Here is a 15,484-nt window from a genome sequence, read left to right on the forward strand (position 1 = left end):
GCAATTAGCATGATTAGAGGAAACCTTTAATGAGACGGGCTTTATTTAGTAACGTCTTTTCCACAGGATCCCTATCGCAGCAATCCAGACTTTACCATGGAGAATAGAGTTGCTGATCACGCCAGCAGCAGGAATTGCGTCTTTACATGGCCTCGCTCCAAGACACAAAGAGGCAGATCTTTCTAAAACCGTTTTCTCGATTTATTTTTAAAACATGTGTGGTACATCATTCTGGCATGAATTCAACAGATTTGGTATTAATACAGCCGGTTTGGTTGAGTCACGCAGTATAAGTATTATAAGCTTACGTATATAGGTTTGCAATGCCTACAATACAGCTAGGATAAGCCCTTGAAAAGTTCAAGCCCAAGTTCTGCCCTGAAACAGTGCAGGGTTCTGAAACGCGCTTAAGTTCTGATAGGTATGGTATGCCAGAGAAGTTTTTCTCTGGGTATGCGCAAATTGTATACGGTATTAAGCAAGCCACATATACTTTGTCCCAAATACATTACAAAGTTCACTTGATTTGTTAGGATAGGCTCATTTTCATGAGCTGGCAACCAAGATTTTGAGTGTGTGTCCGCAAGGATTCTGATATCGCATGAGTTCACAATAATGTTAACCTCAAGTTGATCTATTTAAGTGAATATTAGTCAGCCTTTATCAAGGCGAACATACTTGCTCGGTTAAATATGAACATAAATAAATAATTATAAGATCAAACGTATGAACAACTTCCGATCAAAAGAAATCAGATGACGTCATCACAGAAACTCAGTCAAAAACTGCGCGTCATGGAAAAACAAATGAGGCTTTTAGAATATTGGCCTAATCATGAGTTACATTACATAGTCAATCATGAGCATGCTGTTTAGTGAACCTGAAAATGAATGTGTTAGGATGTTCAATTATAACATGCCGACGAGTTATCGTCTTCCTTATATGGAACCCGGTGGTGACTGTTACCATAGTGATGGCGTAACAATGAACCCAAAAATAGGGTTTTAATGTGTGACGATATGCATGATATGAGGGACATTTAAAGGCACACATTTTTATACTTTAGGCGGGAGCCATATTTTTCCTGATTTAGTAAAAGTAAAAGACCACAGTGTACTTATTAACATGCTTAATATTAGTAAGTTGATTTTATAAGAAATTAATCACGGAAAGTCGATAATCATATTTATATTACCATAGTATTGTGGTTCTTGAGTTAAGGTCGTAAATACACGTGAGTTGCAAGTGCAAGGAGGAGGAGGAGGACTTTTGCCGAAGTACCGGCAATATTCTTGCTCAAAATACGGTTTACCGGTATTTCGCTACTGAATTTCATCTACCAAAGAGTATAAACTGAATGTCGACATCAAAGATTCGTGCTTACATGCCGGCATTTTGTCAGTATCAACTGAATTGAGGCATCAAAGACTCGTGCCTATGTTAAATGCCGGCATTTCGTCACTTACTTTTGGCATCAAAGAAAATTTCTTGCTTAAATGCCGGTACTTTGTCAGTATTAAGTGAATGTCGGCATCAAAGACTCGTGCTTAAATGCCGGCATTTCGTCAATATTTACTAAATTTTGGCATCAAAGACTCATGCTTTAAGGTATTTCGTCACTATCTACTATATTTCGGCATCTCGTCACTTACATTTGGCATCAAAGATTCTTAAATGCCAGCATTTCGTCAGTATTAACTGAAATTCGGCAGCAAAGATTCTTGCTTTATACACCTGTACTAGCAATTCGTCAGTGTTTACTGCATTTCATCACCCAGAGATTTGTTCTTATATAAATGCCGGCATTTTGTCAATATTTACTCTATTTCGAAGACTCGTGCATAAAGGCCGGTATTTCGTTAATATTAATACTTAATTTCGGCATTAAAGACTCGTGCTTAAAGGCCGTCATTTCGTTCAAAGTTCAAAGTTCAAATTTATTTTATCAATCAATATCATACATAGCATAGCATATATAATAATAACATTGAGTACAATAGACATAGTTTAATAAATATAATAACAATTAATAATAAGAGTAAATTGCAATAATATTAACAAAAAGATATATTGATAATAATTTGTGATGGTTAATATAACTTGAATACATAATCTATGTAATATATAATATTACTGTTCATGACGTTAATATACAATATATAATAATATGTTTATATTATTATATATATTATTCGTCAGCATTAAAGGTTTTTTGCTTACACTCATATGTGTTTCTTTTTCATTAAAATATATTCTTGCTTAAATTCTGTCATTTCGTCATAATTTAATGAACTTCGGTAATCAAAGACTCTTGCCTAAATACGTACCGGTATTTCGGCAATATTTAATTTCAACAATCAAAGGCTCTCGCTTGAATGCCGACATTTAAAGTCAGTTTTAACTGGATTTTGGCATCAAATACTCTTGCTTGAATGCCGGCATTTCGTCAGTGTTACTGAATTTTGGCATCAAAGACTCTTGCTTGAATGCCGACATTTAAAGTCAGTTTTAACTGAATTTTGGCATCAAAGACTCTTGCTTGAATGCCGGCATTTCGTCAGTGTTACTGAATTTTGGCATCAAAGACTCTTGCTTGAATGCCGGCATTTCGTCAGTGTTACTGAATTTTGGCATCAAAGACTCTTGCTTGAATGCCGGCATTTCGTCAGTGTTACTGAATTTTGGCATCAAAGACTCTTGCTTGAATGCCGGCATTTCGTCAGTGTTACTGAATTTTGGCATCAAAGACTCTTGCTTGAATGCCGGCATTTCGTCAGTGTTACTGAATTTTGGCATCAAAGGCTCTTGCTTGAATGCCGGCATTTCGTCAGTGTTACTGAATTTTGGCATCAAAGACTCTTGCTTGAATGCCGACATTTCGTCAGTGTTACTGAATTTTGGCATCAAATACTCTTGCTTGAATGCTGGCATTTCGTCAGTGTTACTGAATTTTGGCATCAAAGACTCTTGCTTGAATGCCGGCATTTCGTCAGTGTTACTGAATTTTGGCATCAAAGACTCTTGCTTGAATGCCGGCATTTCGTCAGTGTTACTGAATTTTGGCATCAAAGACAGTGTTGCTTAAATTCTGTCATTTCCTCATAATTTAATGAACTTCGGCAATCAAAGACTCTTGCCTAAATACGTACCGGTATTTCGGCAATATTTAGTGAATTTCAAAAATCATAGACTCTCGCTTGAATGCCGACATTTAAAGTCAGTTTTAACTGGATTTTGGCATCAAAGACTCTTGCTTGAATGCCGGCATTTCGTCAGTGTTACTGAATTTTGGCATCAAAGACTCTTGCTTGAATGCTGGCATTTCGTCAGTGTTACTGAATTTTGGCATCAAAGACTCTTGCTTGAATGCCGGCATTTCGTCAGTGTTACTGAATTTTGGCATCAAAGACTCTTGCTTGAATGCCGGCATTTCGTCAGTGTTACTGAATTTTGGCGTCACAGACTCGCTTAAATGCCGGCATTTTCGTCAGTATTTAACTGAATTTTGGCATCACAGACTCTCGCTTAAATGCCGGCATTTTCGTCAGTATTTAACTGAATTTCGGCATCAAAGACTCTCGCTTAAATGCCGGTATTTCATCAATATTTACTGAATTTTGGTATCAAAGACTCTTGTTTGAATGCTGGCATTTCGTCAGTGTTACTGAATTTTGGCGTCAAAGACTCGCTTAAATGCCGGCATTTTCGTCAGTATTTAACTGAATTTTGGCATCACAGACTCTCGCTTAAATACCGGCATTTTCGTCAGTATTTTACTGAATTTCTGCATCAAAGACTCTTTTTTTCGTGGATATCTACTGAAAAATGTCATAAAAAAAAGGATGCTAGAATCACAAAATACTCCTTTAAATGCCGGGATTTTCGTCAGTATAATCTATGTAATATATAATATTACTGTTCATGACGTTAATATACAATATATGATAATATGTTTATATTATTATATATATTATTCGTCAGCATTAAAGGTTTTTTGCTTACACTCATATGTGTTTCTTTTTCATTAAAATATATTCTTGCTTAAATTCTGTCATTTCGTCATAATTTAATGAACTTCGGTAATCAAAGACTCTTGCCTAAATACGTACCGGTATTTCGGCAATATTTAATTTCAACAATCAAAGGCTCTCGCTTGAATGCCGACATTTAAAGTCAGTTTTAACTGAATTTTGGCATCAAATACTCTTGCTTGAATGCCGGCATTTCGTCAGTGTTACTGAATTTTGGCATCAAAGACTCTTGCTTGAATGCCGACATTTAAAGTCAGTTTTAACTGAATTTTGGCATCAAAGACTCTTGCTTGAATGCCGGCATTTCGTCAGTGTTACTGAATTTTGGCATCAAAGGCTCTTGCTTGAATGCCGGCATTTCGTCAGTGTTACTGAATTTTGGCATCAAAGACTCTTGCTTGAATGCCGACATTTCGTCAGTGTTACTGAATTTTGGCATCAAATACTCTTGCTTGAATGCTGGCATTTCGTCAGTGTTACTGAATTTTGGCATCAAAGACTCTTGCTTGAATGCCGGCATTTCGTCAGTGTTACTGAATTTTGGCATCAAAGACTCTTGCTTGAATGCCGGCATTTCGTCAGTGTTACTGAATTTTGGCATCAAAGACTCTTGCTTGAATGCCGGCATTTCGTCAGTGTTACTGAATTTTGGCATCAAAGACAGTGTTGCTTAAATTCTGTCATTTCCTCATAATTTAATGAACTTCGGCAATCAAAGACTCTTGCCTAAATACGTACCGGTATTTCGGCAATATTTAGTAATTTCAAAATCATAGACTCTCGCTTGAATGCCGACATTTAAAGTCAGTTTTAACTGGATTTTGGCATCAAAGACTCTTGCTTGAATGCCGGCATTTCGTCAGTGTTACTGAATTTTGGCATCAAAGACTCTTGCTTGAATGCTGGCATTTCGTCAGTGTTACTGAATTTTGGCATCAAAGACTCTTGCTTGAATGCCGGCATTTCGTCAGTGTTACTGAATTTTGGCATCAAAGACTCTTGCTTGAATGCTGGCATTTCGTCAGTGTTACTGAATTTTGGCATCAAAGACTCTTGCTTGAATGCCGGCATTTCGTCAGTGTTACTGAATTTTGGCATCAAAGACTCTTGCTTGAATGCCGGCATTTCGTCAGTGTTACTGAATTTTGGCGTCACAGACTCGCTTAAATGCCGGCATTTTCGTCAGTATTTAACTGAATTTCGGCATCAAAGACTCTCGCTTAAATGCCGGTATTTCATCAATATTTACTGAATTTTGGTATCAAAGACTCTTGTTTGAATGCTGGCATTTCGTCAGTGTTACTGAATTTTGGCGTCAAAGACTCGCTTAAATGCCGGCATTTTCGTCAGTATTTAACTGAATTTTGGCATCACAGACTCTCGCTTAAATACCGGCATTTTCGTCAGTATTTAACTGAATTTTGGCATCAAAGACTCTTTTTTTCGTGCATATCTACTGAAAAATGTCACATAAAAAAAGGATGCTAGAATCACAAAATACTCCTTTAAATGCCGGGATTTTCGTCAGTATTTAACTGAATTTCGGCATCAAAGACTCTCGCTTAAATGCCGGCATTTCGTCAGTGTTACTGAATTTTGGCGTCAAAGACTCTCGCTTAAATGCCGGCATTTTCGTCAGTATTTAACTGAATTTCGGCATCAAAGACTCTCGCTTAATTGCCGGGATTTTCGTCAGTATTTAACTGAATTTCGGCATCAAAGACTCTCGCTTAAATGCCGGCATTTTCGTCAGTATTTAACTGAATTTCGGCATCAAAGACTCTCGCTTAAATGCCGGCATTTTCGTCAGTATTTAACTGAATTTCGGCATCAAAGACTCTCGCTTAAATGCCGGCATTTTCGTCAGTATTTAACTGAATTTCGGCATCAAAGACTCTCGCTTAAATGCCGGGATTTTCGTCAGTATTTAACTGAATTTCGGCATCAAAGACTCTCGCTTAAATGCCGGCATTTTCGTCAGTATTTAACTGAATTTCGGCATCAAAGACTCTCGCTTAAATGCCGGCATTTTCGTCAGTATTTAACTGAATTTCGGCATCAAAGACTCTCGCTTAAATGCCGGCATTTTCGTCAGTATTTAACTGAATTTCGGCATCAAAGACTCTCGCTTAAATGCCGGGATGCTCTGGCCAAAATATGGTATACCAGAACGAAATTACAACACATTGTCTATGGAGCAGTGTATATAATACACATAAATCATGCATAACTCACAAACGCAAAATCGGAATCAACTGAAAATTTGGGAATAAGTTTTTTTCGTGGATATCTACTGAAAATGTCATAAAAAAAGGATGCTAGGATCACGAAATACTCCTTTAAGTGCCGGGATTTTCGTCAGTATTTAACTGGATTTCGGCATCAAAGACTCTCGCTTAAATGCCGGCATTTTCGTCAGTATTTAACTGAATTTCTGCATCAAAGACTCTCGCTTAAATGCCGGCATTTTCGTCAGTATTTAACTGAATTTCGGCATCAAAGACTCTCGCTTAAATGCCGGCATTTTCGTCAGTATTTAACTGAATTTCGGCAATAAAGACTCTCGCTTAATTGCCGGCATTTTCGTCAGTATTTAACTGAATTTCGGCATCAAAGACTCTCGCTTAAATGCCGGGATTTTCATCAGTATTTAACTGAATTTCGGCATCAAAGACTCTCGCTTAAGTTAAAAGGGCATTTCGTGATCCACAGCCTCATCCCCCCACTTTTCTCAAAAAAAGTTGAGATTTTTATATTACTGGAAACCTCTGGCTACATAATATAATGTTTGTGTACAAAAATGTCTTGCAGATTAATTCGTTTAGCAAACATATCGTAAAAATTTCGTTCTGGTATACCAGAACGAAATTACAACACATTGTCTATGGAGCAGTGTATATAATACACATAAATCATGCATAACTCGCAAACGCAAAATCGGAATCAACTGAAAATTTGGGAATAAGTTTTTTTCTTGGATATCTACTGAAAAATGTCATAAAAAAAGGATGCTAGAATCACAAAATACTCCTTTAAATGCCGGGATTTTCGTCAGTATTTAACTGGATTTCGGCATCAAAGACTCTCGCTTAAATGCCGGGATTTTCGTCAGTATTTAACTGAATGTCGGCATCAAAGACTCTCGCTTAAATGCCGGTATTTTCGTCAGTATTTAACTGAATTTCGGCATCAAAGACTCTCGCTTAAATGCCGGCATTTTCGTCAGTATTTAACTGAATTTCGGCAATAAAGACTCTCGCTTAATTGCCGGCATTTTCGTCAGTATTTAACTGAATTTCGGCATCAAAGACTCTCGCTTAAATGCCGGGATTTTCATCAGTATTTAACTGAATTTCGGCATCAAAGACTCTCGCTTAAGTTAAAAGGGCATTTCGTGATCCACAGCCTCATCCCCCCACTTTTCTCAAAAAAGTTGAGATTTTTATATTACTGGAAACCTCTGGCTACATAATATAATGTTTGTGTACAAAAATGTCTTGCAGATTAATTCGTTTAGCAAAGATATCGTAAAAATTTCGTTCTGGTATACCAGAACGAAATTACAACACATTGTCTATGGAGCAGTGTATATAATACACATAAATCATGCATAACTCGCAAACGCAAAATCGGAATCAACTGAAAATTTGGGAATAAGTTTTTTTCTTGGATATCTACTGAAAAATGTCATAAAAAAGGATGCTAGAATCACAAAATACTCCTTTAAATGCCACGATATTCGTCAGTATTTAACTGGATTTCGGCATCAAAGACTCTCGCTTAAATGCCGGGATTTTCGTCAGTATTTAACTGAATGTCGGCATCAAAGACTCTCGCTTAAATGCCGGCATTTTCGTCAGTATTTAACTGAATTTCGGCAATAAAGACTCTCGCTTAATTGCCGGCATTTTCGTCAGTATTTAACTGAATTTCGGCATCAAAGACTCTCGCTTAAATGCCGGGATTTTCATCAGTATTTAACTGAATTTCGGCATCAAAGACTCTCGCTTAAGTTAAAAGGGCATTTCGTGATCCACAGCCTCATCCCCCCACTTTTCTCAAAAAAGTTGAGATTTTTATATTACTGGAAACCTCTGGCTACATAATATAATGTTTGTGTACAAAAATGTCTTGCAGATTAATTCGTTTAGCAAAGATATCGTAAAATTTCGTTCTGGTATACCAGAACGAAATTACAACACATTGTCTATGGAGCAGTGTATATAATACACATAAATCATGCATAACTCGCAAACGCAAAATCGGAATCAACTGAAAATTTGGGAATAAGTTTTTTCTTGGATATCTACTGAAAAATGTCATAAAAAAGGATGCTAGAATCACAAAATACTCCTTTAAATGCCGGGATTTTCGTCAGTATTTAACTGGATTTCGGCATCAAAGACTCTCGCTTAAATGCCGGGATTTTCGTCAGTATTTAACTGAATGTCGGCATCAAAGACTCTCGCTTAAATGCCGGTATTTTCGTCAGTATTTAACTGAATTTCGGCATCAAAGACTCTCGCTTAAATGCCGGCATTTTCGTCAGTATTTAACTGAATTTCGGCATCAAAGACTCTCGCTTAAATGCCGGAATTTTCGTCAGTATATAACTGAATTTCGGCATCAAAGACTCTCGCTTAAATGCCGGGATGCTCTGGCCAAAATATGTCGGTATATTGTCATTACTGAATTTCGGCATCAAAGACTCATTTAAATGCAGGCCTTTAGCTCAGCATTCATGAATTTCGGCCATAAGAATCCATATTATGTCAACCACAAAGCACACAAGTTGGAGATGCCACACATTTTAAATTTAGACTTTGTCAGTTGAAGGAACCACTTGCATTTGAATAAGTATATTTCGTTCACTGCCACTTTGTATTTCGGTGATCAGCAACCAGAGACTCTTTAGCGACATGCCGGCATTTGGTTAGTTTTACTTCATTTTGGCAATCAGCAGAGACCATTGCCAAATACCTGTATTTACGATGGAATGAATATCTAGCACGAAGTAACATCGGTTAACACGTGATTCATTTCCACGTATTGACAGCCGTCACTTTTCAAAACATAGACGTTCAAAATGTGTCATAAAGAAGTCTTCAATTATGATTATCCGTGACGCAATCACAAAGACAGACTGATAATAACGGACTCATAACGGCATACCGTTATATTAAAACAAATACAATTATATAATATAATTCACTAGCATGGTGTGTTTAACAGGAAAATGTGTTATTTCTGACTAGGACAGAGCGGAAATTTGCCAATTTAATAGCTGCAATCCATACCGCATAATATGACCTGCCAAAGATCTGCTCAATCAAGTGGTCGATGAACGCTGTCTCATGTAAATATTCGAAAAGATAATTTTCAAAACACAAAATTAATTTGAGACAAAGTGGTAAAAATAGAGAGAGAAAAATTAAAATAAAATGTATGGGTTCTATTTGGATTGTTGCTGGGAGTTGGCAAAATAAATAATATTAATAAAGAAGAGCATGAATTACGTTTATTATATGAATAAGTACTTACGGCGAGTCGGAGTGGTGGCTGGGCTAGCGGTGTCTGTGCTCATATATTGAAGAAAAAAAACACAATTACAGGGAAAAGTATGGGTTCAATACGTTAGATCCCAAGGCTCATAATGGGTTTTATAACATTCAAAAACATTTTGAAAACTTGCTGCGAAACATTCTAACATATATAAATGTGTATATGTGTTGACTAAATATTTTGCAAAAACGTTTGCAAGCAAATAATTTATAATAACATTTCGGCAACATGTTGTCAGTATTGTTGTATAAGGATACAAAACATTTAAAACGTTTTCATGACATTTATCAGCTTACCCGACATTTAATGTTATTGAAACGTTTTCATCAAAATCACTTTTTAAAACGTTTTTAGAAATATTGTTGGGTTTGCTCACATTTCGGTTACTCCTTCATGTAATTTTACACGAAATTAGGGTTAGGGTTAAGGTTAGGATTAGGATTAGTTTAGGGTTAGGATTAGGGTTAAAGTTAGGATTAAGGTTAGGATTAGCGTTATGATTATGATTAGGGTTAGGATTAGGCACATTTCTCGGAATGCTAAAGGCTACCCATTGGGCACCTGTTGTCGTCTCTTAGGCTCTCATTTAGAACACCCTAGATTTCAGGATCTTTGCAACCAAACCGCTGGAGCGATCAAACTCAAAACTTGGAATGAGACTGTGCAAGGTTGAACACCAAACAATCAGAGCGACCACGCACCTTTAACAACTATTTTATTTGTAACACATATCATTGTTTTTATGTGAAATACTATTGACGTTATAATTAAAGTACGATTTAGTATGATAATAAATAGAGCATACATATTAATCATTGTGTTTAAATATTAAAATGGTCCTTGTCAGACATGTTTTTAAATTATTGAAGCTATAAATGCGCTAAACCTCGTCTACAAGTATATATATCGTGTTTTTGGTGAAAGCTAAATTAATATGGAACATCCGTAAATATGGTCTTATAGTACTTGTTTGTATAATTATGCATGTATCGGTAATTTATTTGCTCAAATTCCATAATGTTATTGTCGATGGATGGCGCCTGAATTAATTTAGCTTTCATTGAGAGCACTCTATGCTTGTAGACGAGGTTTTACGGTATGGCCACAATTTTATCAGTAAAAACGTCGCGCCGTTGAAATCTTTTTAACAACTTTTACCCCTCCCCAATACTAATACAATCAAAAGTCAAGGCGAAGTCATCGTGTGGAGTTATGTTCCTAATTCTGTTGATAACATTTTCAATTTAAAATAAGTAAATTCTATAATATGAAAATGAAAGTGCAATTTATTAAGGCCCATCACATATGAGTGTATGACTGAAATAACATATGCATGTACTTATATATTTTCTGTGATATTTGCAATTACCACTTGTGTCATCATGTATGTCATTCACATGTTTCTAAAGGCCAGTTTCTCGAAGCATGGCTACTCAAGTTGGCTAGTGGTCAGGCTTCCTAAGCCATCAGGCCAAAGCCCAATATATACAGTTGCACATCATACATCGCATATATAGGAAGATAAATCAATAAATGAATCCACATTGGCCTGCTGGCTTAGAAGCTGGCTAGCCAAGCTTCGAGGAATCGGACCCCAATGTCTTGTTTGCAAATTCCAGCCTTGTTTTCCATGATGTTCTAGTCCTGCTCCGTGATTTATTAATTATTTAGAACAGTTCAATATTTACGCCAGGGGCCTCACTTTACTAGGCCAGTACGCTTGGGGAAACGAGATGTTTTTGCTATTTTTTGTGTGTCAAAACTCCCCTGACGTAATTATATTAAACGGGCCTGCTTATTAAGTGTAGTATAGGTAGTAAAAATATTTTTCAGATGACCATGTTTTCACACTTTCAAATCACACCCTTTTCGCCAGCCCATTTGGGGCTGGTACCTGTTTCAGGTTTGGGGTCAGTTTACTCAAGAGATTATATTTTAGTGGTATTGGAATGATTTTTTTTTTACTTTTTGTGGTTAAATTTTTTAAAAATATTTTAATTCGATTTGTTAGGAAAAGTAAGTATGTTTTGCCGTTTCAACGAACGAAAACGAGTGAGTATTACCAAAGTTATGTTTGAACTAATTGTCTCGAGACAGCAGGAAAGCACAACAACGCAAAGAATAGACTCCGCATTGCCCCCACGATCATGAGGACCATTTAATACACATAAGCTTATTTATAATAATTTCACAATCTCATAGAAATTAAGACTATATTGAGATAATAACATATTTCATATCAATTAAACAAATTATATACATTGAGATGATTAATTGCAGCAAGCATTTGGAATTATTTATCATCTTCATATAAATCAATAAATACACAAATTATTGGAAAATGTGTACAAGCCAACCATACAGGCTGGACAAACAAAAGTTGACTTCTGAATCACATTTAACCAAATTTCATCTTAAGCAAATCTTAAGCATATCTTAAACAGATACATCTTTGGATCAAACAGAGGATTGGATTGGAAAACAGCATTTTAACCGCAATTAAATAATTAGAAATCTCCAAAAGAATAAACAATGCCAACACTAGCAAACGAACATTTTGTATTCAGCAAGATACGGCATCAATGCTTAAACCATTTACTGATATATAATCCACTGGTATTGACAACCAAGTAAATAAAGATACTCCAAATAAGCAACAAAGCATTTATAACCCTGGTATAAAAACGCAGCAGAAAGGGAGGAAAGCATGAAGGCAACCAATAGCCCACTATAAAACGCAGTAGAAAGTGGAGACAATCTACTGACGAGATTCTTCAGGTTTCGAAGAAACTCCGTAACACATTCAAACACCATAAAACGCAGTAGAAAGTGGAGACAATCTACCGACGAGATTCTTCAGGTTTCGAAGAAACTCCGTAACACATTCAAACACCATAAAACGCAGTAGAAAGTGGAGACAATCTACAGACGAGATTCTTCAGGTTTTGAAGAAAATCCTTAACACATCCAGGCACCATTAAACGCAGTAGAAAGTGGAGACAATCTACTGACGAGATTCTTCAGGTTTCGAAGAAACTCCGTAACACATTCAAACACCATAAAACGCAGTAGAAAGTGGAGACAATCTACAGACGAGATTCTTCAGGTTTTGAAGAAAATCCTTAACACATCCAGGCACCATTAAACGCAGTAGAAAGTGGAGACAATCTACTGACAAGATTCTTCAGGTTTCGAAGAAACTCCGTAACACATTCAAACACCATAAAACGCAGTAGAAAGTGGAGACAATCTACAGACGAGATTCTTCAGGTTTTGAAGAAAATCCTTAACACATCCAAGCACCATAAAACGCAGTAGAAAGTGGAGACAATCTACCGACGAGATTCTTCAGGTTTTGAAGAAACTCCATAACACATTCAAACACCATAAAACGCAGTAGAAAGTGGAGACAATCTACAGACGAGATTCTTCAGGTTTCGAAGAAACTCCGTAACACATTCAAACACCATAAAACGCAGTAGAAAGTGGAGACAATCTACAGACGAGATTCTTCAGGTTTTGAAGAAAATCCTTAACACATCCAGGCACCATTAAACGCAGTAGAAAGTGGAGACAATCTACAGACGAGATTCTTCAGGTTTCGAAGAAACTCCGTAACACATTCAAACACCATAAAACGCAGTAGAAAGTGGAGACAATCTACAGACGAGATTCTTCAGGTTTCGAAGAAACTCCTTAACACATCCAGGCACCATTAAACGCAGTAGAAAGTGGAGACAATCTACTGACGAGATTCTTCAGGTTTCGAAGAAACTCCGTAACACATTCAAACACCATAAAACGCAGTAGAAAGTGGAGACAATCTACAGACGAGATTCTTCAGGTTTTGAAGAAAATCCTTAACACATCCAAGCACCATAAAACGCAGTAGAAAGTGGAGACAATCTACCGACGAGATTCTTCAGGTTTTGAAGAAACTCCATAACACATTCAAACACCATAAAACGCAGTAGAAAGTGGAGACAATCTACAGACGAGATTCTTCAGGTTTTGAAGAAAATCCTTAACACATCCAAGCACCATAAAACGCAGTAGAAAGTGGAGACAATCTACAGACGAGATTCTTCAGGTTTTGAAGAAACTCCATACAAAGCATTCATTCCCCTTCTATAAAACGCAGTAGAAAGTGGAGACAATCTACTAATGATATTCTTCAAGATTTCAAGAAATTCCATACAAAGCCTCTATTTTTTAAGCGTAAAGCAGCATATTTGGACATACCATTTTATTGGAGTATCTTTAACCATATTTAGTTACTGAATCACCCTTCCAGCTTTTGGGAGGGTGGGTGGGATTTTTGGTCCATCAAGATCGAAGGAACAATTGCAAGTGCATCACTAGGAGAACTATGGACATAACAAAGGAATTAAAAAAATAAGACGGGAGACCTGAATGGCTGCACACCACTAAAGTGACAGCTGACTGGACAGAAAAACTGAGCTTGTTGCTATAACAACATAACAACAACCCCTAAATTAAAACTGACTTGACCAGATGACCAAAACACTTTAAGTGTACTTGAGAATGCTCAAGTGGGAATAAGAGGATAAGCCTCTACACCTAGATGCACATGACAGCCTAATGTCCCCTGCTGCTGAGACAATCTAGTTTTTTAAAAGATTTGCAACTTTAAAAACGGAATTAATTATGACTTTAAAAGTTTAAAGGCCTAAATGTAACAATAATAGTTAATATATATAGCATCATATGGTCAGCAGAAGAAAATCTGACATCACCTATGATGTCATATCAGTGTCCTTGACCGGGGGTCCTTACTCCTTGAATACTGAACAGCGTGATATCATGTTGATAACAGATCTATAGAATCAAAATCTTCATCATATCCTCGGATCATATCACAGATTCTCAACAATCTGTGATCATATGGACCATATTGATGTGAAAGTAGTTATCTATCATATCCTGTGTCGTTTTATGGATAAAAATGACTCAAAATGTTATTGATGAAATGGTTGCTATCATAAACATCAGTTTTGTCTTTTCAACGGGAAAAATCCGATGCAAAATAAAGTTTTTAGGGCCTAGCTATAATATGGGCATAATTTATGCATATAGTATTGAACAATGTACCCCATTTGACATGCACTTATAGATAAATAAATTGTCTTACTTTATTAATTTAATAACTTCTTTATTATAAATAAAATGACACATAACTATTTGATTCATAAAATTACATTCAACAAAATGATTGAAGAGAAAACACACAAGGCACTAGGCAGACTGTTATAGAATGGAGTATGTAAGATGCCATGTCCATAGCTTCGCAGGAGTTTCCGACTAGCAATCAACATGATCAGCACATTCAGAAAAACACAGTTTAAGAGTGAAGATTGTAGTGAGTAACCAGTCCTTTATAAATGTGCTGGCCACTATCTATTATAATATAGTAGGCTTAAACTATACATTGCGAATTAATTAAGTTATTTTAAAATAAAATGTACATGTAAGTTAACTCAAACCGGCAGTATATCGAAAGCAGTGAAATCGGACATTCCTAAGCGAAGATATTGAGTTCGTAAGTTCTGGTATTACAAAATTGGAAATTGAGATATCGTGGGTAAAAAGCTGAAAAGACAAAAAAAAAAAACCAACGACAACAACAACAACAACAAAACAAACAGACCAGAACAATTTGGAGTACATGTAATGAATTAAAAGAGTTGACATGAGATTAGGAATTAATGTTTTCTGCTGTTTCAGTGTGCATGTTCTCATCGTTGATGGTTTGGTGGACTGTCATGTAGATGTAAGCGTGATCCTAAAATGCCTTTCACATTGACCAAAACTAATTACAAGACCTCTTCTACATTGAGGCTGGCTTTCCCTTTTAAAGGGAATTTTTATTT

This window comes from Amphiura filiformis, chromosome 1 (genome assembly GCF_039555335.1).
Source record: "Amphiura filiformis chromosome 1, Afil_fr2py, whole genome shotgun sequence".
Classification (NCBI taxonomy): domain Eukaryota; kingdom Metazoa; phylum Echinodermata; class Ophiuroidea; order Amphilepidida; family Amphiuridae; genus Amphiura; species Amphiura filiformis.